The sequence below is a fragment of the Leucoraja erinacea genome, chromosome 30 (assembly GCF_028641065.1).
Source record: "Leucoraja erinacea ecotype New England chromosome 30, Leri_hhj_1, whole genome shotgun sequence".
Taxonomy (NCBI): Eukaryota; Metazoa; Chordata; class Chondrichthyes; order Rajiformes; family Rajidae; genus Leucoraja; species Leucoraja erinaceus.
Genome location: NC_073406.1, coordinates 16284290 through 16299381, shown reverse-complemented (window position 1 = coordinate 16299381; position 15092 = coordinate 16284290). Strand labels below are relative to the sequence as shown.

At 48.1% G+C, this 15092-nt stretch overlaps 1 protein-coding gene across 5 annotated transcripts in view; it reads left to right on the top strand.

Annotated features, from left to right (window-relative positions):
* The first annotated feature begins 574 nt into the window (after positions 1–574).
* LOC129711697 (polyhomeotic-like protein 2) overlaps positions 575–15092 on the top strand; it is a 146240-nt gene continuing 131722 nt past the window's right edge. For 3 of the 5 annotated variants that reach the window (XM_055659564.1, XM_055659563.1, XM_055659562.1), the window contains exon 1: positions 576–703. The gene's annotated coding sequence lies outside the window, so the exon portion shown is untranslated. Of the gene's footprint in view, positions 704–15092 lie in introns of all 5 variants that reach the window. The other 2 variants (XM_055659561.1, XM_055659558.1) reach the window with 1 other exon arrangement.

The window sequence follows — 15092 nt, the reverse complement described above, 5'->3', positions numbered from 1 at the left end:
TGCGTTTGTGCAGTGTTTATATTCTGGGTGGGTTTTATTTAATAGAGAGAGAGAGAGAGAATTCAGGTTGAATTGTGTCACTGGATAAGCTCTTGTGCTCTGCATCCCTAATGATGTGTGTGTGTGTGTGTGTGTGTGTGTGAATATGCAATAAATTAGCATTAATTGAGAATCAGTAAAGTGGTATCAGTTTGGCACCACATCACCAGGGTCCATAGAATAGCTGGCATTTGTCTGAGCCAGTTGCATAGCAACAGAGACTGCAGCTAATAAAGCTGCTGCTAACACACTGATTAGAGATACATCTCTGGTTCTCCTCCAACATCTGAATGCATAAATGGGAATAACAAGCCGCTGTAGGAAGAGCGCTCCCTTTCCTCTGGATTAGGGAGACATTTGCAAACTGCACAGCACGGCTCGTATGCAGCAGTATAGATGGCCTTGCTCCCTGCAAGTCCCCTGTCAGTGTGTGCAAAGTGAAAATGCATCAGATTGCAGGCCATGTCTACCCCTGGATCGGCTGCACTGTGGTACAGCCCTGACAGGCCGTGGACTCGAACCAATGCACAGGGTGCATTTCTCCCCGACCATTGGAGGGCTGCTTTACACGTGGTGCAATTTCAGGAATGCAAATAATTGTGGCATTTCTCCCCTCCCCTACTCCGGCTGGGCAGCGAGGAATGGTGCAGAGAGCGGGGAGAAGGTAAGGGCTGGCTGGGAAGGAGGGGGGCTTAAACGGGGGACGTGCAGCCTTGCAGTGGTGTACGCACGGAGAGGAGATTGGGGGGGGTGTATAAAGCAGCTGCAATGCATACTGCAGCAGAACTATGCATTGCTGCACAGGCTGGAGTTGCAGGCAGCTGCACCATTTATTCTGTGGTCGTGTGGCAGTTCTGGTTTTGATGCTGTCTGACCCGAAATGTCACCCATTCCTTCCTTCCTGTCCCGTCTGAGTTCCTCCAGCATCTCGTGCCTGTCTTCTGGTTTAATGTTTGCTTGGTTAAAGGCAGGTGCCCTCCCCCCATTCAGTGCAGTGGGAAGCTGTCACATTGCCGCGGGCGACTTCATCTCCAGGTGAATTATGTGTGTAGACAAACATACGGTTAATCTAGGAGCGAGTGGTGCGTGGGCATTGTCACCCTTGCTGTGGGGGATATCTGGTTCATTGTAGGAGTCTGTGTTTCCACATTTGCTCCTGTTCCAGCGGCTGCCGCACAAACACGGGCGGCTTCATTGTTATCGACATGCCCCCGGTTGCCTTTTAATTACGCCCACAAGGGCCGGGGTGTGGGGCAACAGCCCCTTGTAACAGGGAAACAATCAGTGTAGCATTCTTAAACTGCTATTAGTTTTTCATTTGCAAGGGACCCTGCCTTCTGGGACCTCCTCTGGGGCTGTGCGTGTTTGAAATAGTTAATGAAATAAATGTCTGGTTAGACAAGACATAGCCGGAGCGAGAAACTTCTGCTGCACCCTACACACACTCTAGTGTGTTTATGTGTGTCAGTGTGAAGGGAAAATACTTGGACGCACTGCAATTAAATATCTGCACCCAAGGCTTGGAACTTTACCGAACAAGGATGGATATTTGAGATCTGCCTGCTCTTTACACAGTGGGCCTTGTCATAATATAAAGAGACATTTGTAAATAAAGATCAAGTAATGACTTGTATTTCATATTAATATTTTGTGTTAAGACTGTGGCCAAAGAGATGCAACAATGTCTAAGGAGCTTATTGGTTTTGTAAAAATGTTATAGTTTGGGATCATGAGTAATTTGAGAGAAAAAAATCATTTTCTTGGTGAAGAAACATTTTGTAACTGGCATATTATTAACTATTTGGTAATTAATTGAAATCTCTCTACCAGTTTTGTTGTGTGTGTGTGTGTGGTTTAGAATTCTCTAATGCAGTTGCTTCTGAGTTGGTTCAACTAATTATGTGGTCAGTAGATTAATCGATGGGCTGGAAGAGTTTGGCCTTGCGTAAAGGAAGCTGTAAGTGAGGTCTCATCGATGCTCCCATGACCAGTTTATTGATTTGACAGTGAACAGATTTGAGTGGCTGTCTCACCAAGTTCCATCTCCTGTGAGGCAGGGAGCCTTATCTGGAAATAGGATAGAAGGTAGGCACAACGTGCTGGAGTAACTGAGTGGGACAGGCAGCATCGCTGGAGAGAAGGAATGGGTGACGTTTCGGGTCGAAGAAGGGTCTCCACCCAAAACTTCACCCATTCCTCCTCTCCAGCGATGCTGCCTATCCCGCTCAGTCATTCCAGCACTTTGTGTCAACCTTCAATTTAAACCAGCATCTGCAGTTCTTTCCTACACATGGTAGGGTAGAAATTGGTTTAAAGGGCTGAAAGATGGCGTTGAGCTTTGCGCGGTGCCAAGGAGGCTGCTGGTTTGACACGTTTGTCCTTGTGGTGGGTGTCGGTCAGGCAGACGTCAAGTATTCCTCTCCTGTGTCAATCCCAGGGTCTGGATAAAGAACAATGGGAATTCCTCTGTCAGTGCACAGGCTGGGGTTACACCGCCTCTCAGTTACCTGAGCTCTGTCAACAGCCGGTGAGCCTTGTTCCGTGCAGCAGGACGTGTGGCCAGTGCCTTGTGGCACAATGCAGCCCATTGTGTGAAAGTGAGCGTGTTGGCGGATGGAAGAGCAGCAAAAATAGCAGGACGCGTCCAGACTTTTATCTTAGAACTAAGAGAAGAAAGCGCCCAGAAATCCATTTGGACTTCCCTCTGCTCCGCTCTCCCATCAAACTAGAGGTATAGAAGTGCGACAACTCTCATCTCCTGAACCATCCTATTAACAACTAGAGAGCAGTCCTGAAGAAGGGTCTCAATCCGAAACGTCACCCATTCCTTCTCTCCAGAGATGCTGCCTGTCCCGCTGAGTTACTCCAGCATTTTGTGTCTACCTTAGATTTAAACCAGCCCCTGCAGTTCTTTCCTACAAAAAAAAAACAGTCCTGAGCTATCATCTACCTCATTGGAGACTCTTGGACGATCTTTGATTAGACTTTACTGAACTTTATCTTGCACTGAACATATATCTGTACACCGTGGATGGATTGATTGTAATCGTGTATTGTTTTTCCGCTGACTGGTTAACATGCAACAAAAGCTTTTCCCTGAACCTCAGTACTTTGGACAATAAACTAAATGAAAGCTTGAAAGCACATACCACCAGATCCAGAACCCCTTCTTCCCCGCTGTTATCAGGCTACTGAACAGTCCACTCGTAAGCCAAAGTATCTTCCGACCTACCTCATTGTGGACAATGCAATTTTTCTCTGTAACTGTAATGCTCTTTGCACTACCTGTTATACAGTACTTGTATATGGCCTGATGTGCTCATGTATTGTATGGGTTGACTTGATAGCATGCAAGCAATATTTGTCACTGCCTCGTGACATTAATAAACCAATGTTAATACTAAAAAAAAATAGAGATCGGGTCAGCTTACATGTATTGTCATGCTCCAGAAACTTTCCACCATCTGCAAGGCACACGGCAGGACTGGGATAAAATATTGACTAGTTGGATAGATGAGTGCAGCACTAACAATTTGAGGAGTGCAGCGCTGTCCAGGTCAAAGTAGTCCATTTAATTAGAACCCCGTTCCTTTACCCAAGTTCTCGTGCATAGCGTGGCCCTGTTTGCAGGTCTCTTGTGCTCCATCATCCAGGTGATCCTGACAACATCTTCCACAATCTCCACCGCCATGGACCAGGGTAGTGGGCGCATGGTGACGCTGCCTCCTGCTGGTTCCCTTCCATGTTGCACACACCAGCGCTGACCCAGGTCTGAACCCTGGAACTCCCTCCCCACCAGCACCTTCGCCACACAGACTGCAGTGGTTCCAACTAGCGTCTGTCTCTTCCACGTCATTAAAGGTGGTTAGAGATGGTCATTAAATGCTTATCTCTGCCTGCGATACCCAGACATGCAAGGAAGGTGCGCGTGGGAAAGAAGTTAAAAATCTAGCGGTAACATTAAAGTAACTGAAAGCCATTTCTGTCACAATGTCTCAAGGTAAAAAAGGTGTTCTTGAGCCAACCTGTGCCAGATCCCAAAAGCCCGTGGACAGGATAAAGTCTGTCCTTGAGATCATATTAGCCAGCCAGGGATTGCCTGCTTGGGGTTCTTTGCTGAGCACGTTCACCACATTGAACCAAGGCGCACCATTTTGAAGCTTTTTGCCACAGACCTGTTCATCAAGAGATTGGAGTCATCAACCTGAATCATTTCAGATAACTAGTAGCTCAGCACTTCAGCTCCCCCTCATATTCCGAATCTGACCTTTCTGTCCTGGGCCTCCTCCATGGCCAGAGTGAGTCCCACCGTAAATTGGAGGAGCAGCACCTCATATTTCACTCGTGTAGGTATGAACATTGACTTCTCCAATTTCATGGCTATGGCATTCCACACATTTCACCGGCTCGAGATTCTCTGCTGTTTCTCAGCTGCTGGACGGTTTTCTGATCCAATTGTACTTTAACCTTTCCTGTTTCTGAAACTGTGGATTGACCTGACCATGTTTGGCATATCCTGAATGTGCTTGGGAATCCAGGACCCGTGTCTCTTCTGTATAATCAACATGTTCCAGTTACATTGAGGACTTGTCTGTCTGTATCCATGGGACTGCCATAGAAGGTAGGAGATAGGGTTGAGAGGGAAGGATAAATCAGCCAGGATTGAATGGCAAAGTAGATTTGATGGGTAGAATGGCCTAATTTTACTCCTAGAATTCAAACATCCTCTGCATCTTGAGTGACCATTTTCTGCCGGCAGGCACTACTAGACTGTAGACTTTAGAGATGTAGCATGGAAACAGATCCTTTGGCCCACCAAATCCACACTGACCAGTGATCCCCGTACACTAACACTATCCTACACACCACGGACAATTTACAAGTTTGCTGAAGCCAATTAACCTATAAACCTGTGCGCCTTTAGAGCATGGGAGGAGACCGGAGCACCTGGAAAAAACCTATGCGGTCACGGAGAATGCACAAGTTCTGTCGTAGTCAGGATTGAACCCAGGTCTGTGGTGCTGCACGAAGGTACAGCAGTGTATGTAGATCTAGAGAAGTTAAGGTTATTTGGGCATGTACATAGGCAGGGAAAGGCTTAGGGGGATGTGGCCAAGCATGGGCGAATGGAACCATCTTGGATGGGGCATCTCGGTCAGCAAAGCATTGACCCAACTTGCTCCTCTTTTCTTTAAAACTTTAACGCCACACTACAGCGGCACCTCCCTTGTCGGCAGCTTTAATGATAATGTTGGGCTTGTTGCTGAGTGAGTGGAGGGCGGTGCGTTCAGAGGGGGTGAGAGTGGGGTCGGTAAGGGAAGTGGACAAGTTAATGTCACACCAGCAGTCGGAAATAAAAATGTCCAGAGAGTGTAAAGGCCGGCGGGGGGGGGGGAGAGTCTGAGAGGAGGAGGAGGAATTTTGGAGATGGAAGTTCATCACTGGGAGGAGAGGACTCATCATAGAAAATGGCCCAGATGTAGAGGCATTGGAAGAAGAGCTTCTCATCACGGCGGGCCCAGAATTCGATGGGGGTGAGGATGTAGGGGTGCAAAGGAATGGCCTCTGTAGACCTTTCTGCATCGGAACGAGGGACGTCAGGCGGGTTGGTGAAAGGGATGGAGGGAGGTATTGTGCTGTGGGGGGTGGGCAATGGCGGTTTAGTAAGGGGTGGGAGCAGTAGCGTGGTTAGAATAGGAGGGAAGGGCAGCAGGACCCAGTGGTATCAGTGTGAGGATTCCCTGTTGGAGTTGAACAACAGCTGCTTATTCCTTGGAGCGCAGGAGGGTGAGAGGTGATCTTATGGAGGTGCATAACATCATGGAAGGAATAGATGGGGTAAATGCGCAGTCTTCTGCTCAGAATTGGAAAATCGAGAAGCAGAGAACATGGGTTTAAGGGTTGTGGGGGGAGATTTAATAGGAACCTGAGGGGTAACACTTCTTACAGAAAAGTGTGGTGAGTGTATGGAACGAGCTGTCGGAGGAGGTAGTTGAAGCAAGTACTATTGCATAATTTAAGAAACATTTAGACGGGTACATGGATAGGATAGGTTTAGAGGGATATGGGCCAAACGCAGGCAGGTGGAACTTGTGTAAATGGGGCATTTATGTTGGTCGGCATGTTGGGCTGAAGGGAATGTTTCCACGCTGAATTACCTTATGACTTCTCTATAGCTCAATTGCAGAGTTATCCAGTAACCTATGAGGGGGTTTCATAGAAGTTTTGCATTGTACACCGTTGCTAGCCACTCCAATCCGCTTAAGCCCTCGTTTGTCCAACAAATGCTATCTTGATGCACTTTATTAAACTGAGCCAACACCAGTTCTTCTGAATGTCTGTTATTCCTGCTTCTCTTTGCCTTTGTTTCTTCAAAGACCAAATACTTTCCCCAAGGCTCCACTAACTTGGATCTCTGTTTTTATTGCAATACCTGGGATTCCAGAATTATTGGAGTTAATGATTGTAAGCTGCGCGAGAAGGATCGTTTCCCTTCCAATAACACCAGGCCCGACTCTAGTGTTTCCTCTGGAGTGGAGCGAGAAAGTCAACGCAGCACATGCAGAGAAACGGCTTTGAATATTCCACTGTGGTTCCCCTGTGTTGTGTCTTTGCCCTGTTGCCTTTCAGCAGAGATCCGTCACACGGTGGGGAGAAATTAATTGCGCCAATTGCTTGTGTTTCCAGAGATGCTCGGTATTTCAAAGTTCAAAGCTCAGGATCATAAATACCAAAAAGAAAAACACTGCAGGTTTTTACACTATTCCCTCGTCTCCTTGTAACTCGCCTTCCTTCTTCGTGTAGTCTCTAGGTTTTCCGTCGGCAGCAGAAACTCTTGCCTCCAACTAACTCTGCGATCTCGCCAGCTGGGGTTGATGGCTTTGAGTTCAGTTTATTGTCGTGTGTACAGAGGTAAGGGCCTGTCCCACGTGGGCGTCATTTGCAGGTGGCGCGCGAAGATTGTGTGAATCCCAAAATCCTGAGGCGCCGTGCGCGACCTCGCGTCACTGCCTACGTCACCATGCGCGCGTAATGCACGTCATGCCCAAGTGGGACAGGCCATGTACAGTGAAAGGTGCTTTTGTTGCTTTAGTTTAGTGTAGAGATACAGCACAGAAACAGGCCCTTCGGCCCACTGATTCTGAGCCGACTAGCGATCCCTGCATATTAATCCTATCCCACACACACACGCGCACACACACACACACACACACACACACACAATTTATATTTATACCAAGCCAATTAATCTACTAACCTGTACGTCTTTGGAGTGTGGGAGGAGACCAAAGATCTCTGGGAAAACCCACGTGGTTATTCCGTCAGTGGAACGACAATACATGATTACAATCGAGCTGAAAGCGCTGTAAGGCAACAACTCTACTGCTGCACAACTGAAGGGTTGGAGAGTTTAACACTGTGCATGCTTCGAGCAAAGGCAGAGAGCATGACACCACCTTTGTCAAGGTTACCCTGCAGATGCTCTGACTTGGGATAAAAGACCAGCGTTTGCAAAGTCCAAGTGTTTTATAGCCCTCTGAAGGACAGTCAGTGTCAGAAGATGGGAAACAGCAGCCAACCTGTGGCGAGGGTGAGGGGCGATGCAACAAACTACAGATGTTAGAAGCTTGTGTAGAACGCAATGTGCTGCAGTAATTCAGCGGGTCGGGCAGCATCTCTGGAGGAGATCCAGAGACGGCCCTTTAAAAGGGTCCCAACCAGTACAGCAGGCCGTCTGCTCCACAATATCTGTGTCAAACAAGATGCCAAAATAAATGATTCACATATGCCTGCATGTGATCCACATCCCTCCATTACCTATATACCCCAAGTACCTCTCCAATAGTTTCACAAAGCCACTATTGACTGCCTCCCTCACCTCCACCCACCGACCGCTCTCTGGAGAAAACAAAAACTTGCCCCACATATCTTTCAACTTTTCCCTTCTCTCCCTCTAGCTACGCACTCTAGTCTTTTGACATTTTCACACTTGGGAGGGGGAAATAGGTTCTGACTGTCCACCTGACCCAAAACATCACCAGCTCTTTTTCTCCAGAGATGCTGCCTGACTCAAAGTTACTCCAGCACTTTGTGTCCGTCTTTGGTATAAACCAATATCTGCAGTCCCTTTCTGCACAACCAATGCTGGCCCTGATTTGTTCTGGCCTTTCTTGACTCCAGGTTCCTCCCCCACCTCTACCTTTCAGTCTGAAGAAGGATTCCGACCTGAAACATAACCTATTGGTGACAGTGGCTGGCACGGTGGCGCAGCGGTAGAGTTGCTGCCTTACAGCGCCAGAGACCCGGGTTCGATCCTGACTATGGGTGCTGTCTGTACAGAGTTTGGACGCTCTCCCCGTGACCTGCGTGGGGTTTTCTCCGAGATCTTTGGTTTCCTCCTCCCATGCCCCAAAGATGTGCATGTTTGTAGGTTAATTCGCATGGTAAAATTGTCTCTAGTGTGTGTTGGTAGTGTTGGTATGTGGGGATCGCTGGTCGATGCGAACTCGGTGGGCCGAAGGGCCTGTTTCCGCGCTGCATCTCTCTAAACTAAACTATTCCTTTTCTCCAGAGATGCTGTCAGACCTGCTGAGCTACTCCAGCATTTTGTGTCTATCTTCGGGAACATTGTACTGTTACACCGAACAAGGAGTGCTGTGTGTGTCTGTGCGTCATTGGGAAGTGCACAGACCTCATTCTGATCTCAGTTTAACAAATGTAATTCTTTTTTTTAGAAAGAGTGTCTGCCTTGCTCTCAGCTGCTGAGACACTAAAGCTCTGGAATATTGCTGCCTAAAGTTAGGCATGGGGTCATATCACACAGAAATTAGTGAAAGTGTAATTTAACATTGAAATGGGCCATTCGGCCCATCTTGTCAATGCTGACCAAGATGTCCCATCCAAGTTAACTGCAGTTCATAAGTGATAGGCCATTTGGCCCAACAAGTCTACTCTGCCATTCAATCACAGCTGATCTATCATTCCCTCATGACCCCATTCTCCTGCCTTCTCATAACCGCAGACACCCAGCAGCATTGGACCAGCTCCAACAATGATTGTGCACTTGGATGATGTGGAGCTCGTGCCTGCTATTTGTAATCACTGTTTAGTTTCAGTTTAGCTTAGTATTACAGTGAGGAAACGGGACCTTCGGCCCGCCAAGTCCACGCTGACCAGCGATCCCCGCACACTTACACTATCCTACACCCTAGGGACAATTTAACATTTATACCAAGCCAATTAACCTGCAAACCTGCATGCCTTAGTGTGGGAGGAAACCGAAGATCTCGGAGAAACCCCACGCAGGTCACGGGCGCGAGTATAAAGTCTGTACAGACAGCACCAGTGGTCAAGATCCAACATGGGTCCCTGGCGCTGTAAGGCAGCAACTCTACTGCTGTACCACTGTGCTTTTTATGGGGGCAGATTGGGGCACCATGCCCAGAAGTGCTCCTGTTCTGCCCTCCCATATGAAAAGGGTGTGGGCCACCTAACCCTCACACTTGGGACTGTAGCTAAATAGGCTTAAACCTATGTTTCTGGGCTCCCAGTTTGAGCTCCCAATACCACCAACCAGTGTTTTCCTGTTTGCTTATTTCCAAAAGTAACATTACGTGGTTCTCTAGTTCCTGATTGAAATTGCATTTTCACCACCAGACCTACGTAATGCAAATAGTGTGCCCGCAATTCATTGATCAAATTGGGACGATCAGATGGGATCTGTGTGACGTTAGCTGATTTTTGTCCCTCAATCGCTCTGCCTGGGAGTGGCAGGTGTGACCATGTCTAGGGTAGGTTTATTATTATCGTGCACCAAGGTACAGCGTAAACGCTTTTGCACGTTATTCAATGAGATAATATTATATACACATCAAGTCAAACTTGAGTTCAATAGGTAGAGCAAAGGGGAAGACACAGAGTGCAGAGTAAAGTTCTCAGCATTATAGCGCACCAGTGCCATGGACAAAGTCCAATGTCTGCTTTAAGGTTGAGATGAAGCGGACTGTACACTCGCTTATGTTTTGGGTGTGACCAGCTGCAGACTCTGTGCTTTTTGACGTACACAGACTGGGGAAAATATGACGGGGGTGTTTCTCTATCGTTGCGTTAGACCCACCTCTTTGTACAGAAGGTGCGAGGCCACTCTGCCGTCAAGTGCGGGACATTGTATGTTTCCCCGGAGAGTCATTGCGTCTTGCAGCCTGGAAACAGGCCCTTCAGCCCAACCTGTCCATGTAAGGCAACATGTCCCATCTACACTAGTCCCACCTACCTGCGTTTGGCCCATAAACCTGTCCTATCCGTGCACCTGTCTAATTACCTAATGTTACTGGGGGAGATGGCTTCCCATATGCTTCCTGTAAGGGGACGACCAGAACAGCACACAATACTTCAGATGTTGCCTAACCAAAGTCTTATGAGGCTGCACCATGGCTTCTATTCTGGTCCGCACAGGGAGCAAGACTCTTTGATCTGTTAGATAAACACACAGGGCTAAGGCTCCTCCAACACTGTCTCTCGGATCCCCCTCCCCGCCACACACGCAGCCACATCCTCTTCCCCCTGAGCATGGACTGAATTGGGAGTAGGTACTCTGATGCGTGTGACTGCCTGCTTGAGGTACACGGCGTTGAGGTAATTCTCCGCCCATCCCCGGAGTGCCGCAGTGTTTGAAGCTCAGATTCCACGTCATCAATCTTGAGCCTGAATTCCTCCAGCAACCAGCACTTGCTGCAGATGCGGTCACCAAGAATCACACTAGGGTCCACCAGCTCCCAAATCTTGCAGATACGGCCCATCACGTGATCCTGCATCCCTACTCCATCCCTTTTCTCCAGAGATGCTGCCCGACCCGTTGAGTAACTCCAGCATTTTGTGTCTCCCTACTTTATTCCCAACGGCTCCTCTTTTCAACTTCCTGCTGCTGCTCTGCCTCTGGGCTTGAAACGGACCCTCCTGATGGCTCAACGGTCCTTTCCTCAGCCCTTCTCGTCGAAGCCTCTCAAGCCAAAGCCTCAGTTATGCACCTGACCCCAACATGGCCGCTCCCATGGAGCCGCCCTCCTCTTTTATTGGCTGGTCTGCCCCTTCCTTCGCCAGTCAGTAGCTTGTTTCTTTAAATTTCCCGCCTGTTCAATCAAAATTGTTCTTTTTGCTATTTTTTCCTCTTTATATAAAGTTGATTCTTCATCTCCCGAAATGGCTGCTCACTCTCCTCGATTTTTACTGCCTTACTAAAATCCACGTAGACAACATCCACCACCCTACCCCCTTTGATCACCTTCGTCACCTCAAAAAGCTCGATCAACTTAGTAAGGCATGACCTTCCATGCTGACTGCCCTTATTTAACCCATGCTCTTCCAAACGGGAACAAATCCTATCCAGAAAAATCCTCTCCAATATCTTCTCTACCAGTGACACGAGGCTCGCTGGCCTATAATTCCCCAGATTCTCTTTAATTGCTGAAATAAAGGAACAACATTGGCTACTCTCCAGTCCTCCAGGACCTTGCCTGTGGCTAGAGAAGATGCAACAATCTTTGTCGTGACTCCTGCAATCTCTTCTCTTGCCTCATTCAATAACCTCTGATAGATCTTATCAGGTCCTGGGGATTTATCTTCCTTAATGCCCTTTGAGCCCTGATGATTCAATGATACGTTATTGTCACGTGAACCTTGGTACAGTGAGATGCTTTGTTTTGCATGCAGCCTGGTAGAATGGTACCCACCCAGGCAGTACACGAGCATCGCCACGTCCTTCCAACAAAGTCTCAAACTGCCATTGCATCGTTTTTTAAAATGACAATGCTGGAATAACTCAGTGGGCCAGGCCGCATCCCTGGCGTCGGATAGGAAGAGAATGTCAAAGTAGGCATACCTTGAGATGTCACGCTGACAGCCTTTACATGTTAATATTCTGCATCATGATCTTGCTGCCCTCCACATCTTTCTCCTTGGTGAAAATCCGATGCTAAGTATTCATTTCATACCTAGCCTCCACCTCTTGACTCCAAGTACCAATTCCCTCCTTTATCCTTGAGCAGTCCCACCTTCTCTCTATGTGCCCTCGTTTTTATTGTAATTATAAAAAGCCTTTGTATTTTCTTTCATCCGATTCACCAAAGCCATTTTGTTGCCCATGTTTGAACCTTCTAATCGTCTGCTTAAGTTCCTTCCTCCTTGCTTCCATATACCTCAAATGCCCTGGTTGATTTCGGCTTGCATGTGCTTCCTTTTTCTCTTTGACTACATTTTCTTTACTCTAGAACATAGAAGAGTACTGCACATGAACGGGCCCTTCGGCCCGCAATATCTATGCTGTAAATGGTGCCATTAAACTAATCCCCTTTGCCTGCAGCTTCCTTCTCCTGCCTTGCTTCTGTTTGAGAACCAGGAGCGAAAGCCGTCTCTGGGCTTGTTTGTGCTGTTAGACGGAGTGTGGCGTTTTATTCTTGAACGTGGCAGTTTTACTGCGTTTTATTGATCCAGCACGGAACATTGAACAATTACGAGGCCTGTTCCCAGGATTGTTAAGGCCAATAGATTAATGTTCATGTTAATGCTGACTTGTCTGTGACTGCACTGGGTGAAAGGGCAGTGGAGCTTAATGAACAAACGTCATCCTCGGACAGGACAAGATGTACTTGAATGTTTCAGCCAGTGACATCATTAAATGACGGAGACACAACAGGCTGCAGATGTTGGAGACTGGAGCAACAGGCAAACTGATGTGGACTTGAAATGCTGCCGACCCGCTGCCTGATCTGCTGAGTCTTATAGAGGTGTATAAAATCATGAGAGGAATAGATCGGGTAAACCACACAGTCTCTTGCCCTGACTAGGGGAATCGGAACCAGATGATACAAGTTTCAGATGCAGGGGAAAAGATTTAATAGGAACCCGAGGAGTAGAATTGTTGGGCCGAAATGACCTAATTCTGCTCCGAACACTTTTACTGTTTACAGAGTTTACTATGTTTACATATTCGGTTGCGTTGCTGCAAGTAAGAATGGTATATGTGGGATGAATGACAATAAAACATTTTTGACTCCTCTCACTCTCACCCCTCTGTATACCACCTCCACTCCTTAGTCTCAGCCTTGCCTTGCTGAAGGGCTCATTTGGTCCTGAACCCTGCCTCTCCCTCCTGCGACCCCCATCTCTGTTATGAGAGGCAGAGATAGGGTCGATGGTCAGATCCTTTGTTCCCAGGTTGGAAATCTCAAAGACTCGAGGACCGAACTTTAAAGTGAGATGTGGCAAAGTTTAAAGGGGCAATTAAAAATGGAATGTGGTGCCAGGAATATGGTGGTGGAGGCAGATAAGATAGTGGCATCTAAGGGTGTTTTGGATAAGTGCATGGATATGCAGGGAACGGCGGGATATGGATCATGTCCATGCAGGTCAGGTCAGTTTATCTTGGCTGTAGGAAAGAACTGCAGATGCTGGTTTAAATCGAAGGTCAACACAAAATGCTGGAGTAACTCAGTGGGACAGGCAGCATCTCTGGAGAGAAGGAATGGTTGACGTTTTGGGTTGAAGGGTCTTGACCCGAAATGTCACCCATTCCTTCTCTCCAGAGATGCTGCCTGTCGCGCTGAGTTACTGCAGCGTTTTGGGTTTACCTTCCTTTTAGTTTATCTGAGCACCATGTTTGCAACGGACATTTTGGGGCTTGGGGTCTATTCCTGTGCTGTAGGAACCTTGCTTTTTGCTAACTGGTCCTATTGTGTTCAATGTGGCTGGCAGAGTTCATTGCTTGATTGATGCGCTGAGGGCTTTGCATATCAGCACATGTCCTGGATTGTGTGCTAAACAAAGTTTGACGCACCTTAATATCTCTCCTCCCTGCAATGTTAAGGCTGGGGACATTGTTTCCATTGTTGTGCTGTGATGCCCGAGGATATTAAAATGGTTCTGGGGTTGGAGGCATGTTGAGTGATTTGGTCTGAATGAGTGGCAGTGTGCTGAGGGTTTCCTGATGTTGGAGGGGGGAAGCTGCGGTCTCTAATTCCCATCGTGTGTTCCATGGTGTATATATAGGTTATACCAGGAGTCGGCAACCTACGGCCCCAGGGCCGAATGCGGCCCGTAACCCGAAATCATACGACCTGCAGATTTCCGTCTTCTCTGGTAGCGCCCGAGGCCGCAAGGGGGCCTGCGCTGGCGGCTGCAATTGCCGAGCTCTGGCACGGCCGCGCACCTTCTGTGTCCTCGCTTCACTGTCGGGATTGGAGTTGGCAATAGGCTGAGGACGGGTGAGTGTGAGTATTGGAGCTACCGCCTTCAGGACATAGCCAAAGCAATGGTCTGTAGGTACGCCATGTTCGTGCGCCCGTAACTAGGGGCCGGTGCTCCGGGTTACGTCCTCGAAGGGGCGGGATCTATGTGAACACGTGATTTGATGCCTGCCATCCAGGCCGGGATGAGGGCAGGATCCTTGTGTACACGTGATGGATGTGGCCCCATCCACTCCCAGACATGCATCCTGGCCCCTATGCAGAACAAGGTTGCCGACCCCTGCTTTAGACTTTAGACATTCAGCGGGGGAACGGGCCCTTCGCCCCATCGAGTCGGTGCCAACCAGCGATCACCCATATACTAGCACTATCCTACACACCAGGGGCAATTTGCAATTATTTTTACCAAAACAATTTAATCTATAAACCTGTTCATCTTTGGAGTGCGGGAGGAATCCAGAGCACTAGGTGAAAACCCTACAGGGAGAACGTACAAACTCTGTATAGACAGCACTCGTAGTCGGGATTGAACCTGGGGTCTCTGGCGCTGAGAGGTGGCCACTCTACCACTATGCTGCCCTCAGCCACCAGCTTATTGTTGGGGACATTTATTCGTGGGGAAGCCACAGCACCTGGCTGTGATCCAATTTGCCCAAAGGTGCACTCACTGATTTCTTGATGCTGTCACAGTAGCTCAGCACAGGTACCGAGGGGATATTGTTCCAGCACATTGTGTTCAAGGCCCGCGCTATTCTTCATGTTGATGCACAAAAGTAATTTATTGCCTTGAACAACGAGTGGCTTTGTAAAGAA